This window comes from Poecile atricapillus, chromosome 3 (genome assembly GCF_030490865.1).
Source record: "Poecile atricapillus isolate bPoeAtr1 chromosome 3, bPoeAtr1.hap1, whole genome shotgun sequence".
NCBI classification, from domain to species: domain Eukaryota; kingdom Metazoa; phylum Chordata; class Aves; order Passeriformes; family Paridae; genus Poecile; species Poecile atricapillus.
The window spans coordinates 5011822-5026657 of record NC_081251.1 but is presented as its reverse complement, the minus strand read 5'-3'; positions in this window follow the sequence as shown (position 1 = coordinate 5026657).

Here is a 14836-nt window from a genome sequence, read left to right as displayed (position 1 = left end):
TGTGGTTTTGTCTTTTCTTATGTGTGCATAAATCCCCTGAAAAATCATTTTCATTTGGGTTTTCCATTTTCATGTCACTACGCTTCGCTTATTCTTATTTACTCTGTTTTAAGTTTGTCAGATAGGCCCCCATCAGTCTCTGAACACATTTACATAATTTAAATACAAAATGCAAACATGCTGACTAATGTCTGCCTTAAATAGACTCTCTCAGGATAAGCTAGACATGTTCCCCATCTCCAGCCCCTCAGGCAAAAACCAGAGAACATAGATGAGCTTCATGCACTACTTTGCAAGTTGATAGACTAAAGGCTGGTGTGGGCCAAGTGCAGGAAGCAAACTCCAAGGTTCAGGGGCCTCCACTGACGATGTCCAGGCTGAAATGCAGGTCTGAGGAAAACAGGGAATTTTGGGGAAAGTTCCAGAGTTGTTAAAACTTTTCATGGTGTTTGAAGTACTCGCTCAGGCTGGAGTGGGTCCCCATATTGTGAAGCATCACGTAACTCATGCCAAATTTCTCATGGCTAAAGTAGTTTCCAGGCAAAATTTGGTGAGCTGGAGAGGCTCTGAACTCCCCCTGTGACTCAGAAGGCAGGACAATGCTCTGCCTTTATCCAAAATGAATGATTCCTCTACAGCTTTTCCATGCCATGCTGGTAAAATAACATTTCTTGTCTTTCTCTGACCTCACTTTTCCAAGGTGGGGTTTTCAGGCATCTTGTCCTTCAGCCTTATACATCAAGGGATTCAATTCATTTAATTTCTGTCTATTAGGTGGCTCAAGTTTTCTCTGAAAGAGTTGTCAGGCTCCCTCAGATATGCATGAAGGAAACATCTGCAGGAGGGTGTTCACAGCACCTCCTCAAAACAGCTTTTCAAGGAGAGATGGGTTGATTCTATGTTGATCAGGGACAAAGACTTGATGCCAGGGTCAGATGAGAGGTGAAGTCTTGGTTACAGGTGGATTGGATGAATCTCGCAGTTTCTGGATAAATAAGGAAGAGTTTTGCACTGGGAGGTGATGAAGAGCCCTGCACAAGAGTGACCTGCTGTTTATCTGATCATAGAATATCCTGAGTGGGAAGGGACCCACAAGTATCATTGAGACCAACTCCTAGTAACAATACCCTACAATAAAAATCTTGATAATTTTTAAGAGGGGACTTAGGTGTTTTGTAAATATACTTCAAGGCAGTTTTTAACTCATATATACCTAAAAGGTTTAGAAAAAAGGAAAAAGTGAGGCATTAATTATACACAAGGAATTATGTTCCAAATATTGGAAACCGGACAACCAAAGTCCTGTCAGAAATGGACATTTCCAAGTCAAAGAGAATATCTGCAAAGTCTTTTCTTCCCCATAGTTTCCTTTTGCACATATTGATACAAAAAAACCCAAGCTACCTCTTTGAGAAATGAAACACTAAACACATTTGGACTTATCTTGGGTTATGAACTTCATCTTAAATATCTTCTCCACAAATCTTTTTAAGGAAATTTTTAGACACTAAATAAATGAAAGAAACACCATATGATTCAGTCAGTAGTAAGACTACAACATTTCTAAGACTATAATAATTGTAAGTTCTAGTGGCCATTTACGGTTACAAAGTGTCTGTTTTTGTGATTTGTCTGTGTTTGGTTTGTTTTACTTCCCATGAGATCCTGATTTTAATCATTACTTCGATTCTGCAGTGCCATGATTTTTCACTCCTCTGTTTTCTTAAGTTATTCTTTATCTTTCAAATTTCTGCTAATGAAGAAACAAATTAACTGCTTCTATCTTTGCAGCTATAGTTCTCTTAATTTATTCTGTAAGTAACGGTACTTCTTGATAGAGTACTGAGACCACATCAGTGTTGCTGGAAACATTGCAGGAGCATTTACTCCAGCTTTGGTTTCCTCTGAATGATGTGCTTGGAAATCAGTGTCACCATACCAGCGAAGAAAAAACCCAAAAATACTCCTCAGCATCCTCATTGTTTGGTCTTTGACAGGTTTGAACCAAGTTCCCCTGGAGTGAGCCTGCAGGGTTCCACACAAACAGAGTTTCACACAGACTCTCAGAATTAGGAAACAACTTTATGGAGGCTGGCAACTTTAGGCCTGTCTGGTTAAAGAAATCAGAACAACTTTCCTCCTGATGATTTTATAACTCCACATGAAGGATTTTTCTTTTTTGTCATAATAAAAAATTCCTCCCTGTTGCTTAAATGATAAAAGAGTAAAGCCCATCATTTATTTGATAAAAGAGTAAAGCCACTACCAGTGACAAATCTGGTAAAGCAGAAGAGTTCTGATTCTGTTTATGGCTCTGACACACCCTCTGTAATAACTGCAAATGCTTTTTTTGTTTTCACATACCTCATTTTACTCACTGAAATAAAATATTTGTCTGAAATAGGGTATTTGTCTATCTCCTAAAAATCTGAATTCCTTCAGATTATTGAATATTTTTTTAAAGCTTGACTATAAATGCCTTTTTAGTGCAATATCTTTATTTAATTCAGCTTTTTGTGAGCATCTTCTTCCCTCTCTGAAAGACTTTGGGAGTAGAGACAAACCCTCATACTGAAAACAAGGAAAATATCAGCAGGTCAGAGCACCTCTTGTCTCTTTCTGTCACTATTCTGTTACCCCTGGAGAGGACCCACATCTCAGTGAAGCTGTGGCTTTCATTTGTCATAAAGTCATGGAATATTCTGAGTTGGAAGGGACCCACAAGGGCCATCAAGTCCAACTCCTGGCTCTGCACAAAACAATCCCAGGAATCCCACGCTGTGCCTGAGAGTTTTGTCCAAACTCTTATTGAGATCTGTCTGGCTTGGAGCTGTGATCTTTCCCTGGGGAGCTATAAAAACTCTGGAAAAGAAGCATCCTGGAGTCCTGTGTCATCACTGGTTTCAAGTTCATGTGACTGAGAAGAGAAATCCAAGAAGTAAAGCACCAGCTGGAAGTTCATTGAGCAATTCAAGACAGACATCTGAAATAACCTTGGTTGCCCAACACTGGGACAAATTACCAAAAGAAGCGATTAATTGTTCATTTTTTTGGACACCTCAGCATGGCAGGTTTAAGATGAGAATTGCTAAATAAACTTCTAATTTAGAAACTCCAAAACAGACATGTCCTAAAGGTAATTCATCTTGCTCACTCCTTCTTCTGAGGACTGATAATTATTTTTGAAAGTTCCTACCTGCCTCCATTGACTAAATGAAACCCAAAAAAGTATATTTGCTTGGCTACCTCAGTGTGCATGGCTAATGCAAATGTTTTTCTGTTTAGTATGGTTTGAAATTAATAGCAATGACTAAAAAAACCACCTGAAATACAGAAGAATGAAGTGAAAGTCACAGGACAAGCAAATGGAAACAACAGAACCCACATCACTTCAATCAATTTTTAAAATAGCTGGAGCTACATTGCAGATAAGCCTCCAGGTGGAATGAACCAACTTTCTGGGGAGTTGGTACAACACTGGAGCTCTGTTTCCTTTTCAAGGTCCCCATTTATAAATGAAATAAAATAAAATAAAATAAAATAAAATAAAATAAAATAAAATAAAATAAAATAAAATAAAATAAAATAAAATAAAATAAAATAAAATAAAATAAAATAGTAATTAAATAAATAAAGTTAAAATAAATATAAAAATTAAAAATCTATACATCAAAAAGCCCACCCTAAACAAATTAAAAAGAAACAAAAAAAAACCCCTATTGATCTCTTAGATTAAGCAGGCCAGTGATCTCAAGAGGCAACCTGAAAACTCAACCTGAAGACATAAACCTTTAAGATGTTAAGTTTAATTAGGTCAGTAATTTTAGAACTATTTTTTCCTGCACCCCAGCACAGCAAAAACCTCCTCAGAGCTGGACCCACAGTAAGAAAGGTGTGTATCCACAAGGAAGGGCAAGGAATTTTTGGGTTCTGCAAGCAGATTTTATAACTGTCCTTATTAAAAGGTGTCTTAATGGAGTGAGCAGAAAGAGTAACCTGTGTTCATACACAGATCTCATTTACAGGGCCGCTGATTTATTTCTTTTAATCAGAATGCTGGTGGTTAAGTTGAAGCATGAGCTACACACGAGTACAAGGATGCTGCACTAAGAGTATTCCCCTTTTGGGAGCAAACCATATTGGATAAATAGTTCTATTACTGGGCTCTGGCTAGGGAGGTTGCCCAGATGCAATTACACTGGTATAATTGGTAGTGCTTTGGTGTGGAGGCAAGGCTTCATTGTGGATAATTTGTTGACAAAATGATTAATCATTTATCATTTGACAGTTAATCTGGAAGTCTATTAATTCACTTCTTATTCCTCCCCAGCCTCTCTCCCCAGCACTCACATTACATATCCCAGTCTGGACCAATAATCCAGACTGGTGGGCCACTTGCAGGCTCACTGAGGGGAATTGAAATCTATGTAGCATTTAAAATCATTTTCCTGGTACTGGAGAGACCAAATCTGCCTCTTTTTTTCTTTTGCCTTTTTTTTTTTCTCTATTTTTTTTCTTTTTTTTTCTTCTTTCCCTCCCCCCCCCCCTTTTTTTTTTTTTTTTTGACTTTTTTTGACTTTTTTTGGTCTGATTTCCTCTTTTAATATACAGCTTTCAAGTCTGATATATTGGGCACAAAAACTGACCTCCTGACCTCGTCTTTCAAGCTGAAGTATGAGGCAATATCTGACCAATTATGTTTCAGATGCAAGCCCTATGTAGATGGAATATTTCTCAGGATGTGGATAGGAGTCAGTAGTATTTCCCTTTATGTTTAAATGGCTTTTTTAGCCACTTAGAGATTAAGTGGTGAATATAAAGGGAGAGACCAAAAAAAAGGACTTTAAAAGGTGCTAAATTTATCATGTGCCATAAAAGCAAAGATATCTAATAAGCCACCAGTACTTCTTGGGTGGTTTTTCAGTTTCGTTTTACACTTTTGAGATTAAAAGATACATGCAAAAATATGTACAAAGTACCTTTTAGAAACTTTGGAAGAGGTCAAGGAGAAAATAGCTGGATTTCAAAAGCTGAACTTTTCAAGGATTTTCTCTGATTTCTCTAAAACAAGATAGCCTCCTCCTCCTCTTAATAGTTCTTCAATGCCTTTTTGGTAGCCAAAATCTTTGTTCTTTTTTTTTTTTTTTTTTTTTTTTTTTAAGCAGCTTTGTAAAAGAAGAACTAAAAATTAATTATGGCTATGGAACTTTTGCACAGAAGAGTTTAAAAAGCACAGACGTAAAGAAGGGAAAAAGATGAGGGCCCATTTATCTCATATTGACAGGACTAGCTTCAAAAGATGACCTTGAATCATAATCATCCTAATGAGCTGAAAATATTTCACTTTAACAAGTGAAACTATAATCAAATCAGTTTCTGAAAGCTCTACTAATGAGCATTTCCTTTGATGAAAACATGGTTCACTGTCTTAGTCTGCAGGAGGTGCACTACAGTAAGAGGCCAGCTCATGACAACTCATTAGCTGACCTGGGGAGAGACTAATTTGAATGCTTTTGATAAAAATTTCAAGGCTTTTTACTTAAATTACAATTTATGCACTTTTATAAATAGTCTAATTTTTATAAGTTGGGGGAAACGGGTTAGGAAGACTTCAAAGTCATGGAACAAAGTTTGTTTACAACATTTATTCTGTAGGATCTACAGAACTTTCAGGGGAGAATATTTTTAGTTGGTACTTTTATTTTTTTCCTGCATAAAAAACAAATGTCCTGAATTCAACCAATTCTTATGTTTGTTTATGCACAGAAGAAGAGATCTGCCCTCCCCGGCTCCCTTTTTTCCTGACTGATGAAAACCCTTTAAACTTTATAGCATTTAGCACTGGCAATATTTAAAGTCACTATTATTTACTGTGAGATACTATATCAATTATCTCCAGCAAAACAAACTTGTCTCATTAGGAATCTCAGTAATTCATTCAATTTCTTTAAACTAGAGGCAGAACTTAAATGAGAAACGATTACACAAATCTGGTTTACTACCGTAGAGCCCCCCTTCCAGGGCTTATTCATTAGGATTATTCATCATTTTAACTCCTGCTCTGCTCAACACAGAGAAACACTTTCCTGTTTTTCCTCCCTGCATGGCAGAGTTGCTGTCAAAGCTGCACTTCACACTGGAGTGTTCCTCAGCTGTTTTAAGTTTCACTCCCAGTCTGATCTTGGCTTTCAGAGACTTTTCCCTCTCCAGCACTGCCTTTGCTGCAGACTTTTAAGGCTGTGTGTGTTATGTGTCAGTGTGCTCTCCTCAGCCTCTCTGCGCTGTAGAAGCTGCTCTGAGATGCACAGACTGAGCACCTTGTCACAGTTTAACAGATTATCCTGACTCTGACTGAAGCAGGGAACGGGATGCTTCCAGTTTCTGCTCCACTCAGTAAGTGATTTTTCTGCAGTACACACAGTAAGGGTTTTGTACATTGAGTGTAAGAAAAGTTATATTTCTCTTGCCCAGAAAAATTGTGGTTGCCCCATCCTGGAAGTGTTCAAGGCTGGATTGGACAGGGCAAGGAGCAGCCTGGGACAGAGGAAGTTGCCCCTGCCCATGCCAGGGGGTGGAACAGGATGATCTTTAACATCTCCTTCAACCCAAACCATTCTATTATTCTGTGGTTCTGTGAGTCCAGTATAAATCTGTGCTGGCTGCCTGGGATAAGCATTGCAGAGCTCAAAGTATCTCCTATCAGCTCAGATCAGATCTCAGATCTCTCCTATTTGCTGCAAAGATCCATGAATATGAGCTTTATTAGCCATTTACAGCTGGAAATTATGGTCTTAATTCAAAACTTGCCGAGGAGATCTGCCTGATGTCCCCCAGCCATGGAATCAACATGGAATCATTAAATTTTTATGATTATTTTTATGATTTTCTTTAGAAAAAGACCTCTAAGATCATCAATCCAGCCTTTGAATATCACATGGTTTGGTATCACATTGTGAAGTACCACATTTACTCATTTTTTGAACCCTTCCAGAGATGGTGACTCCATTGCTGCTCTGATTAGGGTGTTCCATTTCCTGACCACTCCTTTTGTGAAGAAAATGTTCAATCTAAAACTCTCCTGGTGTGACTTGAGGTCATTTCCCATTGTCGTGTTCCATGAAGTTTTTGTGCACTTGATTGAATCACTAAGAGTTAGGAAAACTTATCACTTAAAAATTAAGCCAGCAGTTGGAAGCTTTAGTGATTTTTTTTCATTTTAATCTCTTGGATTTCACTCATCTATGTGACAATACTTCCATCAAGGGGAGAAAAAAAAAAATAAAAAAGTAAGAAAGTAAGAACTTCCCTAGGTCCCTTGTAGGATTATACTTTTTTAAGTCCTTGAAAATGTAAAATAAAAGCAGTGGTGGTTTGACAGAAGTGGGAAGCGAGGGAAGGAAAAAAATCTCTTAGAAGCCTCCAGTAGCTGGGGTGGGTGAAGGTGATGGGGCTCCTAAGTGCAGCAAGCAGGTGGATGGCATGAGCTCCTCTCTGGAGGAAGGAGAATGTGGACCTGCTAAAGACTCTGACTGATGATCCCTGTCAAATTCAGTTGCTGTGACTGAGGAATTTGCCAGCTTACTGTCAAGCTGCACTCATGGTCTGCAGCTTGCTGTTCTTTTACCAGAGGCAGAGGAATGGGTTTATGCTCCTGGAATATTAATTTAAAGGCCTTTTGTTACAGTTTAGGTTTTGCTAAATCTGACAGGGATTGTTAAATTGAGCCTTAAATTTGCATGTGCCAATTCTTATTCCTCCAGCATCTTAAAATCCTCTTGGAGCCTTTGTACCTCCTGCACCACCATCGTGTGGTGATTGTACTGTTTTCAGAAAGAGCATATTTTAGCTAGGGTACTCCAGGAATCACCCACCTCATGGACTGACAAGATCTCCTTTTCCCTCCTTTTCCCCTTTCATGAAATAAAGATAAAAGTACACGTCCTTGTTTCCTTGGGATTGCACATTCAGCTTTGGCAAACTCTTTGTATCCTTCCACTTAATATCCCACTGAAGGAACAGTGATAAATCTGATGGGATAATCATAAAATTCTGAAGTTTTATAGAAAATTGTGATCTCCTTTACATATTATTTCTTATTTCAGTGGTTAATTCTGGTATAGAAAAGTGAATTTTCCTTTGAGAATTACAAGAACATGAAAAACAACCCAAAACAACAAACCCTCAACACAAAGAATAAAAAGAAACTTGGTTGAAATATATTTCTAATATTTTCTTTTTTCTCTTTACAGAAGTCTTAGTCGAAGAAAAATCAAAGGATAGTAAATAATGCAAGAAAATGCAGTTAATTAGGAAAGCTTTGTGGCTAGCCCAGCACCCATCTGTTCCAACTAATAGAAGGAATTGTTCATAAAACTGAGAACAAACTCACCACAGAAAAGTAGAATGGTAGAAATATTAAAAACTCCAATTTGTGGATGTTTTCATAAGGGGAAAAGAAAACTTTTATATTTAATTTACAAAATTTTTCATTATGCTTTTTCCTGTATTATTTTTTAGCATCTTGGTTGTGGCAGAGCCTAGAATAATCCAGCATGAGGTGTCAAGGAAAAGGAAAAACATCCTGAATGTACTAAAAACAGAAACACTGAAAAAAGTCAGTGAGTGCTCAGGTGGACAAAGAGTGAGTATTTGTGTAATCTCCCATAAATTATGATGTTCTCACAAATGTTAGCACAACACGATATTCTTTCAAACATTTATAAAAGACATCATGCTTCACCATCTACTTAAAAAAAAATATCTTGGAAGGGAGAATCAGAAGGAATTATGCATGACTTGCACAGCTAATCATACAACTTGAGTAACAAACATCAAATAGTTGCAGCAAACAGCTCATGAGCAACCAAATGTCTGAAAATTATTCATTAAAATAATTCTGCTAGCACTTAATAATCATGCTGGGAAAAAAAATAATCACAAAGAGCAAATAAAAATGGAGTCTGTGAGCATTTAAAAAAAATATTTATGCTACTGAAATATACTCAGACTAGGACATTTGGCTTCAGGGACAGAGGTCTGACAGAGCTTCATTCCTAGCACTAACATCTCCCTATTAAAGCCAAAGGATAATTTTAAGAATAAAATTTAATAAAAGATTAGATTTTATGATTCTTAGAAAATTTCTTTCCAAAGACCCAGCGAGACAGGAAGTCACCCCCACTCTTCACCTGCTCCTTTTAAATGTCACAGAGACATTAGATGAAAAGGCAAAGTTGATGAACAGTGAATAAAGGGGACTCACAGAAAAAAGGGAGAGTAAATAGGGACAGGACAAGGAAGCGTGTTTTTAAATTAAAAAAAGAGAGATTTAGATTAGAAAACAAACATTTAGATTTAGATATTAGAAAACGAAATCTTTCCTGTTGGGGTGATGGCACAGGTTACCCAGAGAAGCTGTGGCTGCCCCTGGATCCCTGGAAGTGTCCAAGGCCAGGTTGGATGGGGCTTGGAGCAGCCTGGAATGGTGGAAGGTGCCCCTGCCCATGGCAAGGACATAGAACTGGTTGATCTTTAAGGTCCCTGTCAGACCAAACCATTTTGTGATTTTATGATTATAATATAAAGTTTCTCCTTTGTAAAAGAGATTATTTCAATCCTTACACTCTCTTCCCTTTTCTTCTGCCTTGATGGTTTACATGTCCTCTACCTTCCACCAGTCTCAGTCCTTTCTGGAAGGATTGCTTCCTGTTACACCAGAAGAAAAGAAATATTATCCAGGGAGAAGCACGGATAGCTCTTGGTCTGTCAAGTGCAGGACCATGAACATTGGTGCCAAATACCTGAGGAGGAGGCAGGCCAGAGTGTGGAGGTGGAAATCAGTGGCCAGAGGAAGGGGCTAAAGGGAATTCATGGTAGTTTCATGGCTGGCAATGTTATTCTATCATGAAGTTCAGTTTGGGGATGAGTAGAGATAAGGATGACAATTTCTTCCATAGTGGGATATCTAAAAAAGAAAAATGTAGGAAAAGAAGAAAGGAGAAAAATTTCAAAAATTACAACTATGTGAATTATTTCCATCTTTGCTCATGGTGCTCAGCAGCTAGGATTGTGATACTAAGAGAGTCTGAAAGATATATCACCAAGAATGGTGCATAAAATGTGAATTATTCAGGGGAAATTTTCTTGGTAATTGGTGTTTTTAATTTTCTAATATCAATATTAGAGCAAAATGTGCACCTGCATGTATGAATACACAATGCTGAAATGTTGACATCAAAATGCATCTGTTTATCTTCTAGGATGCAAAAGGAGACATTAGAAAGGGTATATATACCATTACATACATATGTTCAGAATTAATTTAAATGAGGATTTAATTTTAATGCATAATTTCTATGTAATCATAAAGAAAAAGTAAAAATTATTTTTAAAGGCTGTTTACTGGTGATAGATGTTGAAAAATTAATTTGAATAATGATCAAAAAAAAAATTAGTAGTCTCATACCATGTTCCCATTTATCAAGGTGCTTTGTTACAGAGAGAAAAGTGATTAAGCTAAAAATGTTGTATTGTTGTTGATATTTATATCTATTCCAGCCTTACCCAAACTTCTCATGTCTCACTTTCACACAATTATTTTCCTGGTGGATGTTCTCTTTCCTATGTATTTGCATCTTGGCACTCATGCATCACTTCTGCTCCGTGGCTGGTGTTTTAGGTGCCAGTGAGCTTAACTGGTAATCTGAGGATGAATTTATAGGGTCAGGAATGGAAAACAGAGGCCACTTCCATGTGCCACAAGCTGCCAGGAGCTGGAGCCTGCTGAGACCTTGTCCTCCAGGTATCTCCTTTAATTCTCACACCCCTATTTGCAACACAGCTCTGTGGCTTCTCCCCAGTCAGATGATCTCCTGCTTTCCTCTCCCTGCTCTTTACCTGGTTCAGGTGCTTCAGACCCTGGGAGAGAAGAAATTTCAGAGGTTTGCCTGAGGGTGTAAGGCAGGAAGCCACGTCAGACAGAGCCTGCTGTCTGACCCAGCTCTAATGTTGTGGATTGCTGCCTCCAGGATGCCTGTAGCATGTCCACATGGTTCTGCTGGCTCTCTGAGCCTGAAATACAGTTTAGACCTAGTTAGTGGGAGCAGCACACGGAGGGACTGATTCAGAAAGCTGCACTGGGGAGAGAACACATCGCTTTGAAGCTTTCTCTGAAGAGGCTTTGCTTGGCTCCCTGCTTGTCCCTCTGTCCTCATGACATTGATAGTTCACAGAGCAGTTTCCCAAAATACATTTCATACTTTAAGGAGAAAAATGGAAAAAAAGAAAAAATTAAACAATTTTCCCTGATAATTCTGTTCCTTTGACAAAAAAAAAAAAAAAAACTTGTTTTCTGAGCAATAATTCAACCTAAGTTTTGAAATTGTCATCTAAGCTTATTCAGAAAACAAGATGCTGGCTTTTTCCCAGTGCTATGGATTGCTGTTCCTATTCAGGGAATATATACAGTTAAATTGCAAGAGGGGATGGACTCTACCTAGTGTGCATTTAGAATTTGCTTTTATATATATAACTTTAGAATGTGCTTATAGATATATATATGTATAAACATGCTCCAATGAGACTGCCTCCAGATCTGGAGCCCCCACCACAGGAAGGACATGGAGCTCCCAGGCAGACCCCAGAGGAGGACCCAAGTTGGTCAGAGGGATGGAGTAGCTCTGTCACCCTGAAAATTAAGCCTTCTGATAATGTTCTCATAGTTTTAGTTACTTTCCCATGAGAGTCTGGTAAACATAAGTTGTTTATCACATTCCTTCTGAGAAATGTTTTTTGATGGACGTTTTGCATGAGCAGTGTGCTTGGGAAGGTGGTGATTTGGGAAGGTGGTTATCCAATCCCTGGTCATTGTCAAGAATCTATAAATACTGGAGTCAGAAAATAAAGTTACTTTCTTTCCTGCCATACCATTGAGATGTGTCCATGTGAATCATTCCTTGTCCTTTAGCGAAATAGTTCTGCTATGAGAAAGGCTGAGAGAATTGGGGTGGTTCAGCCTAGAGAGGAGAAGGCTTCAGGTGCCCCAATTGTGGCTTTCCAGTCCCTGAAGGGAGCCAACAAAAAAGACAGAGAGAGACTTTCTACGAGAATGAGAGGACCAGAGGGAATGACTTCAAACTGCAAGAGAATAGGTTTAGTTTAGATATCAGAAAAAAATAATATTTTCTGTGAGGGTGGTAAGGCCCAGGAATGGGTTGCCCAGAGGAGTTATGGATGTCCTATGCAGGGATGTATCCAGGACCAGGCTGGATGGAGCTGTGAGCAATTTGGTCTAGTGGAAGGTGTCCCTGCCCATGACAGGGGATTGGAACAAAGTGATCTGTAAAGTCTTTTTTAGCTCAAACCATGCTACGATTCTTGATCTTGATTCTATCTTGACACCCCAGGTATCCCCACCTAGAATCACCTTAAGAAGATGAAGAAGCTGAGAGAGCAGATGATGCATATATGGACCTGAAAATCCATTTCAGCTCATGTACTAACTACTTCATAGTACTCAAGGATTTATTGATGGCCCACAGCCAGGCAGCACTAGAACTGACAGAATTGGCTAGAATTCAGCTTAATGAAATGGTTGTTTCCATGGATCTTCCTTTCTATCACAAACCCTCACATGCTTGAGACATTTCTGCTTCTTCAAATATTTTTCTGTTGGTTTCTACAACACATGTACTTCTGAATGCAATCGAAATTGTTAAAAGGTTAAATCAAAAAGATTTGTGCTTATTTTTTCCTTTAGAGTGGCTATTAAATTTTGATAAATTTCTATACTTTTGAATAAATTTTTTTCTTGCATCACATTATTCACATTTTCATAGCTCTTTGCACTTATCCATGGAAATGACTGTGATCCTAGAGGAGGAAAGTTAAGCCTTTGCAAACCACAGAGGCTCTTACATTCAGACACTACACTTGTAAACACTTTGTGTATAATAAATGCAATTTTAATCCCTGTCACTTACAGGTTGTTCTGTCATTGATCCTCGATGGAGGTTAATTCTCCTTCACATGTAGTGAAAAGCACTGTGTGAATACTCCTCACCTGCTTCCAGTGCAAGTTCTTCTCAGTATAAATCATGACAATAACGCTTTTTAGCTCATTGGGGTTCCTTTGCCGTGACACAGGTTGGGATATAGTGAGAAACTGCCTCCTGGCAGCAGGGCTGGGGGACATTTACCTTCAGATGATGGCAAGAAACAACCAAAGACACAAATGTCTTGGACAAGTAGAACTTAGACTGCAACAGAGCAAGTGGAGTCATGGAGGCAACAGTAAGAGGTGGTAAGAAATCATTCCAGTCATCCAGACTGCACAGTTTTCTTGTGTTATTTAATAAAAAAGAATTAAAACTACACCCAGTTTAAATGAGGTGATTAGCTTTTTATTATCAACTCTTTGCAGTTAGAGTGTGAGCAAGAAAATAAAGGGCATTCCTCTGTCTTCCTCAAAGATTCTTCAGTCTTCATTTTTCCACTTTTTCAGATGAGCTCAACTCCTCTTCTTATATGATTTTTGCTTCTATATTACAATCTGATTATACCAACCTGACTGCTTTTAAGTTTCCTTGCTATGGAAGAATACAAATTAAATTGGTTTCTGGCTCATATTTGTGGTGTTTTGTCTCTCTTTTGCCACAGTAACACTCTTTTTGATTTAACTGTTTTCATTATTATTTTCTCATGGTGTCCCCAAAACAAGAATCAACAATCTTATTGCCTTTCAACCACTGTGTGAGAGAAGATTAAAAAAAAAATTAAAAAGGAGAGAAAATGGGCTAAGTTACCTGTTTAAGACAGGTTAGATCCAAATAGATAAGAAATTGAATTTTTCCATCTATATTTGACCCCAAATAAATATGTCTTCCCTTTCTTCAGGGAACTCCATCTGTCTCTTCCCTTAGCATGTAAGTGATGTTTTGCCTGCACTGCATGTAAAAACTGACCTTCCTCCTCCCCACTCCTGCCTGGACACCCTGGGCCTGTTTGGGTGCAGATTTAGATCACAAATGTACCATTTGTTTCAATTACATTGCTTGTGTTGTAAAACATTATTGCACCTCAGGAAGAAATTCAAGGGCTGAAGTCAACTTACCAAGTCAATGGGAATTTCACCAGTGCCCTCAGAGAAATCAGGCCAAACTCTTAATTTGCTGTTTCCTCATATCAGATACATCAGCTATGACTTCACTAGCACGGAACAAGCACTGAAACTTAATTTTTGGTACGTGATCTGTTAGCACAGATCTGAAACAGTTTTCTCCTGGACCACCAAGTGGCAGGCACCTAGAATTTCCCCCAGAGTACTGGGCTTTATAATGGATGAAGAACCATTCCCAATAAGCAGTTTATAGCCAATCACTTTGTTTTATTTCAATAGCAGGGACATGCCCAGGCCATAATGGGCACTTCTTGGGTCAGAGAATGTTACTTTCATTAGAATATATTTAAATGTATTAATATAGATGTAGTAGATTGACCAAAATTAAGAACAACAATTATTGAGAGAAACAACTGTACATTGAATGTTCAGGCAGAGGAAACAAACTTTTCCACATATAAGTTAGGGGTGCCCAACCAAAAGGGTTTGGGATATTAATCTTCTTTTCTTCTCTTTTCTCTCCTTTCTCTCATTCCCTTTTTCATAAATAATTAGTTAACCTATGGCAAAGGGGAATAACCTAAAGTTCATTTTCTAGGCTTAAATAAAACATTAGCTGGTTTGGCATTTTCAGATTTCAAAAGCTTCTTTCAAGAGGTAAAGAGAGTTCTTAGATATTAAAGACTAAAGCCAGTAATAATTGCCACCGGGTTAATTGGG